Source organism: Anticarsia gemmatalis, chromosome W (genome assembly GCF_050436995.1).
Source record: "Anticarsia gemmatalis isolate Benzon Research Colony breed Stoneville strain chromosome W, ilAntGemm2 primary, whole genome shotgun sequence".
In the NCBI taxonomy this organism is placed as follows: Eukaryota; Metazoa; Arthropoda; class Insecta; order Lepidoptera; family Erebidae; genus Anticarsia; species Anticarsia gemmatalis.
The window spans coordinates 12144187-12150186 of NC_134775.1; positions in this window are offsets into that span (position 1 = coordinate 12144187).

Consider the following 6000-nt stretch of genomic DNA (forward strand, 5'->3'; position numbering starts at 1 on the left):
CCATAGACTACGAATGGGCTAAGAATTCATGAGCTTGAATTCTTAGCACGATAGCGCCCGTCCGCACTCAGCGAGAGCCGTGACGAGATAGTTGCAGGAACACGACTTATCGGTCTTAGGCTGGCCTGCTGAATCACCTGACCCAAACCTCAAAGAGCACGCGTGGGACATGCTCCAAAGAAGGGCTTTGAGGAATTTCCCGGCAAACATTGCGACGGAAGAGCAACTTTTTTGCATCTTAGGCGGACCTGGGACAATATACCGCACCATACCTTTTATAACTTAATCCAAAATAAGAAAAATCGCTACAGGCCCGCTAAAAATGTTTAGGTGGCTTTGCAGACTACTGATTTTTGACATCATTTTTAAAAAACAATAAATTTTCCTTATTTTTCACATTTTCTTGAGGAAAACATTCATTGTTAGTTTTACCATTATTTTACTTTTTTTTTATTTGCGTATAAAATTATTTATCCAAAGCAATAAGTATTTTTTTCTATTCTGAAGTATAGTCAAATAAATGGGCTTTATAAAAATATATATGTACATGTTGCGTGTTATCTTTAATAAATATTGAGTTATTTGAGTAAATGCGAAATATACCTAGACGGTTTAATGTATAATAGAATACGGGAATTAACGCGAACACGCATTTTACCTTAAAATGCCTAACGTTTCGGCGCAGGTTGCACTCGCCGTGGTCCCAGGCTGACTGGAGCAGCGATGACAGGACTTCGTCTATATGAGGCGGACGAATGTCCATCCACCCTCATATTTTGATTTTTCCAACCGCCAACACACACTACACTAACCGTGTCCCTATTCTGTGAGCTAACCGATTGCGAAACATAGCGAGGTTTTGTAACAGTAATCACTGGATTCCACGTCGCGGATAATTTCAAGCCGTCTTCCCGATTGAAATTTGGATGTTTCTTGATTTCGATCGCTTCACGAACATTCCTCGAGTAGAAATGTCGTTCAGTGGAGAGGACTTGAGGGCGATGGAACTCAATCCAGTGATTAGTTCCTGCTTCGAGTAGATGTTCCGCAATGGCTGACTTGCTGATTTGACGGTTCTTAACAGCGGCGATATGTTCCTTGACCCTTTCAGCTATCGACCGCTTAGTCTGGCCTATGTAGGAACTACCGCAGCTGCAGTTGATCTTGTAGACACCTGGTGTTTGAAACGGTAGTACATCCTTCGGTGTGCCCACCATGCTGCTGACTTTTGCCCCCGGCGTGAACACTGTGCTGATGCTGTATTGTTTCAATACATTCCCGATCTTATCAGTCACTCCTCTGACGTAGCGATCATTGACCGTTGAAGCATATAGACGTGCTCTTATGCATTATTTAATATAGTTTATAATATATTGACCTCCTTTAGAATTTAATTGTGTAGTGCGTTGACAATGCAAGCTTGCAAATTCCATCGTTAGTTATGAGTTTATAAGTTACGTGTACGTGTATAATAGATAGAAATACTAAAATGGAGAACAGCCCCTGCACCCCGAGTAGGTCGCCTCAACACTCCACTTCCGTGTCTCTTGAAGTGGTGTCTACAGCAGAGTTGCAGAGATGGATGACGACCATTGAGACATATTTGAATGAAGTGTGCTCCATATCCACCGAGGGTAAACTAAACTCGGATCAAAAGCTAAAAATCTCAAACTTATGTCGCAAAGTTGGGAAAGGAACGTCTGAAATGGCGGTTCTGTATCAGTCGCTGAAGCAGCAAGCCCTGGACTTATCAAGTAAGAATGAAGCTCTGAAAGAAAAGTGCGACCTGACAGAACATATTCTTGCACTCAAGCAGACGGTCCAGGAGTCATCGACCGTTAGAAATGTTTTGTTTGCCGATATGGTCAAAAAGGGAGCTAATAGTTTTGTTCGACCCGCTAACCTCAGCTCTGTCGCCGTATACCCGAAGGATAAACAGAAATCTAGCGAAGAGACGAAAAACCTTGTACAAAAAATAATTTGTCCGGAACAAATGAAGTTGAAGGTGCGCGGACTGCAGAAAACGAAAAACGGAGGCGTTATAATTAGCACGGAGACAAAAAATGATGCCGAAAAGTTGAAACAAGCCGTGCAACAATCTACGTTTGGACTCACAGCCGATGAACCCCAAAAGCGCAAACCTCGGATTGTGATCGTTGGGGTTCCCTCCGCAATGCCCGAAAAAGAGGTTTTTGCCTGCATATTCGAACAAAACATAGCCGAGAAAATTCCATCTTTGACACTAGAAACCTTTTTGACCACATGCAAGTTAAGCCACAAATCCGGCAGGAAAGATGCCCCGAACTGTAATTATATAATTGAAGTCCCTGCTAATATTCGCAAGGCTCTCATCACTCAGACTCGTATATTCATAAACTGGACCTCTTGTCCTGTTAGGGACTTCACACTTGTAACTAGATGCTACAAGTGCCAGCAGTACGGGCATGCGGCAAAATCTTGCCGTGAAAGTCACACCATTTGTGGACACTGTGCGGCTACGGGACATAAAATAGACGCTTGTATAATGAAGCATACCATGGAGCCTAAATGCGCTACTTGCACACGTTACAATAAGCCCAATAAACACCAAACAGGAATAGCAGAGTGTCCCGCTAGAAAAGCTGCTGAACAGAGATACATCAACTCTGTTGATTATGAGGGTGCATAGGCGTTTAATTAAGTTATTTTTCGTAATAATTATGTGTGTGAACTTTGTACTTCATTATTATATTACTTCATTTTTCATCAATGTAAACATTCCATCAAACACTACTGACCCACTTACACTCGATTCCTTAGTTAGCAAATTTCTGAACTGCGTTATTAAATGCTTGACCTAGATTTTTATTTTTGTTTCAATATACATGTTTCGTTACTTAAGTTACATATTAGCATATTTTGTCATTTTTATATAATGATAGTGTATAGGTCCATTATAATCTTTATATTAACATAGTACTTCAATAATTGTGTTATCAAAGACTCTGACGGCCTTGTTCTCTGTCTCACCGTAACACAGGTACAAACCTAGCACGGGAGCTGGGGAATAATGTCCTGTTGGTCTGGAGTATGATACAGTTCTGTAGTGCTATCTAAACTTTACTTTGCCAGAAATTTTAACTATTATTATTTAATATCTAAATATTGTATAAGTAAATTTTTGTTTTTATCAATAACGCTCGCCGTATCTAAGAGCCTGTGATACAGGATTTATTTATCCTAATACAGGCTCCCTATGTTTTTATTATGTACCTACCTAATATTCTAACTATAAGACTTATATTAAACTTTATGTATTAATTTATTTGAATAAATTGAAAATTGAAATTGAAAAATTGTAGGGCAAGTAGGCGGGCTGTCTGTTGACCTCCGGATGTTTACTCCGTTTCGTGATCCTGTTCCTTCGTCGACTTACGTGGTATCCGTTCATTCGTAGTACCTCCTGAACATGTTCCAGCTCCTTCCCAACATGTTCAGGGTCACAGAGGTCATGAGCTCTGTTCTTCAGTGACGTCATAACGGACTGCAAGTGACGGGGATGGTGATGTGATGTAGCGTGCAGGTATCTATCTGTGTGTGTCGGTTTCCGGTAAACACAGTGTGATAAGGATCCATCGGGTTTCGCGGCAACCCTCACATCTAGGAATGACAACGACCTGTCCGTCTCCATTTCGTAGGTGAACCTCATCTTAGGGTGAATGGAGTTTAGGTGTTCTAGATATTGATCTACTTCCTGTTGACCTCCTTGGATAATGCAGAAGATGTCGTCCACATATCTTTTCCAAAGCCGTATGGTTTTTGGTCCGAGTGCCAATGCTTTCTCCTCAAAGTGCTCCATCCAGAGATTAGCCAGTGCAGAGGCAACGGGGCTGCCCATTGCGACGCCATCAATCTGAAGGTAATGTTGGCCTTGGAAAAGGAAGTAGTTGCCGTCCAAACAGTTTTTAAGTAGATCAATATAGTTTAACGGCATTTCGTTGTCCTCTAGCTTGGTCTTTACCACGTCCAAACACTCCTTAATTGGAACATTGGTGAAGAGCGACTCGACGTCAAAACTCACCATGACATCGCTCGGTTCCAATCTAAGGTCCTTAATAATCTGGACGAAGTGCCGCGAATCCTTCACAAAAGACGGTGTATTTCCCACGAGTGGCTGCAATACTGACGCAACGTACTTTGCAAGGTCGTAAGTAGGAGAGGCGATTTGACTCACGATAGGCCGCAGTGGTACGTTGGACTTGTGTATTTTGGGCAGGCGGATTTCCGGAGGTCAACAGACAGCCCGCCTACTTGCCCTACGTCAGAGGAGTGACTGATAAGATCGGGAATGTATTGAAACAATACAGCATCAGCACAGTGTTCACGCCGGGGGCAAAAGTCAGCAGCATGGTGGGCACACCGAAGGATGTACTACCGTTTCAAACACCAGGTGTCTACAAGATCAACTGCAGCTGCGGTAGTTCCTACATAGGCCAGACTAAGCGGTCGATAGCTGAAAGGGTCAAGGAACATATCGCCGCTGTTAAGAACCGTCAAATCAGCAAGTCAGCCATTGCGGAACATCTACTCGAAGCAGGAACTAATCACTGGATTGAGTTCCATCGCCCTCAAGTCCTCTCCACTGAACGACATTTCTACTCGAGGATTGTTCGTGAAGCGATCGAAATCAAGAAACATCCAAATTTCAATCGGGAAGACGGCTTGAAATTATCCGCGACGTGGAATCCAGTGATTACTGTTACAAAACCTCGCTATGTTTCGCAATCGGTTAGCTCACAGAATAGGGACATGGTTAGTGTAGTGTGTGTTGGCGGTTGGAAAAATCAAAATATGAGGGTCTTCTATCTTATCTTCAGGCTTCTCGGACCTTCGAGTTGTGTAGTGAAACCCATGAGCGTAAGTTCTCGAAGGAGTACAACCGAAGGTATTTCGAGAAAAATACGTCACCGGCTGTACCCGATCCACTGACTAAAACCGTCGTAAACCTTTCAAATGTGAGTTTAGACCAACCTACGATTAACATCTTGGCCAAAGGCATGAACTTCGCACTAACGCCTAAGCGAATTCCATTCGAAAGTGTAATCAGTAGCGTCGAGGAAACGATTGCTCGTAATAAAATACCGCCCGGCGACGCCGATACCCTGCGACAGGACGTTGCGGTTATATTACGAAAATCGAAGGTTCCAGCGAGTAATACCACTGCAGAAGAGCGTCAAGCACTGAAACTTATTCGGGATAACCGGGATATATTAGTGCTTAAGGCCGACAAGGGAAACGCCACTGTAGTGATGAATACAACTGATTACCAACAGAAAGTTCGGGATTTGTTATGTGATAACAAGGTGTATAAACCGGTATCATATAACCCTACGGCTAGAGTAACACGACGAATACGGACGCTGATACAGGACAACAAGGACCTTTTCACGGAAGACGAGTACGAAAGACTGTATAAACCGAAGTCGCACCAACCACCGAAATTATATGGCCTGCCCAAAATACACAAGTCCAACGTACCACTGCGGCCTATCGTGAGTCAAATCGCCTCTCCTACTTACGACCTTGCAAAGTACGTTGCGTCAGTATTGCAGCCACTTGTGGGAAATACACCGTCTTTTGTGAAAGATTCGCGGCACTTCGTCCAGATTATTAAGGACCTTAGATTGGAACCGGGCGATGTCATGGTGAGTTTTGACGTCGAGTCGCTCTTCACCAATGTTCCAATTAAGGAGTGTTTGGACGAGGTAAAGACCAAGCTAGAGGACAACGAGATGCCGTTTAACTATATTGATCTTCTTAAAAACTGTTTGGACGGCAACTACTTCCTTTTCCAAGGCCAACATTACCTTCAGATTGATGGCGTCGCAATGGGCAGCCCCGTTGCCCCTGCACTGGCTAATCTCTGGATGGAGCACTTTGAGGAGAAAGCATTGGCACTCGGACCAAAAACCACACGGCTTTGGAAAAGATATGTGGATGACATCTTCTGCATTATCCAAG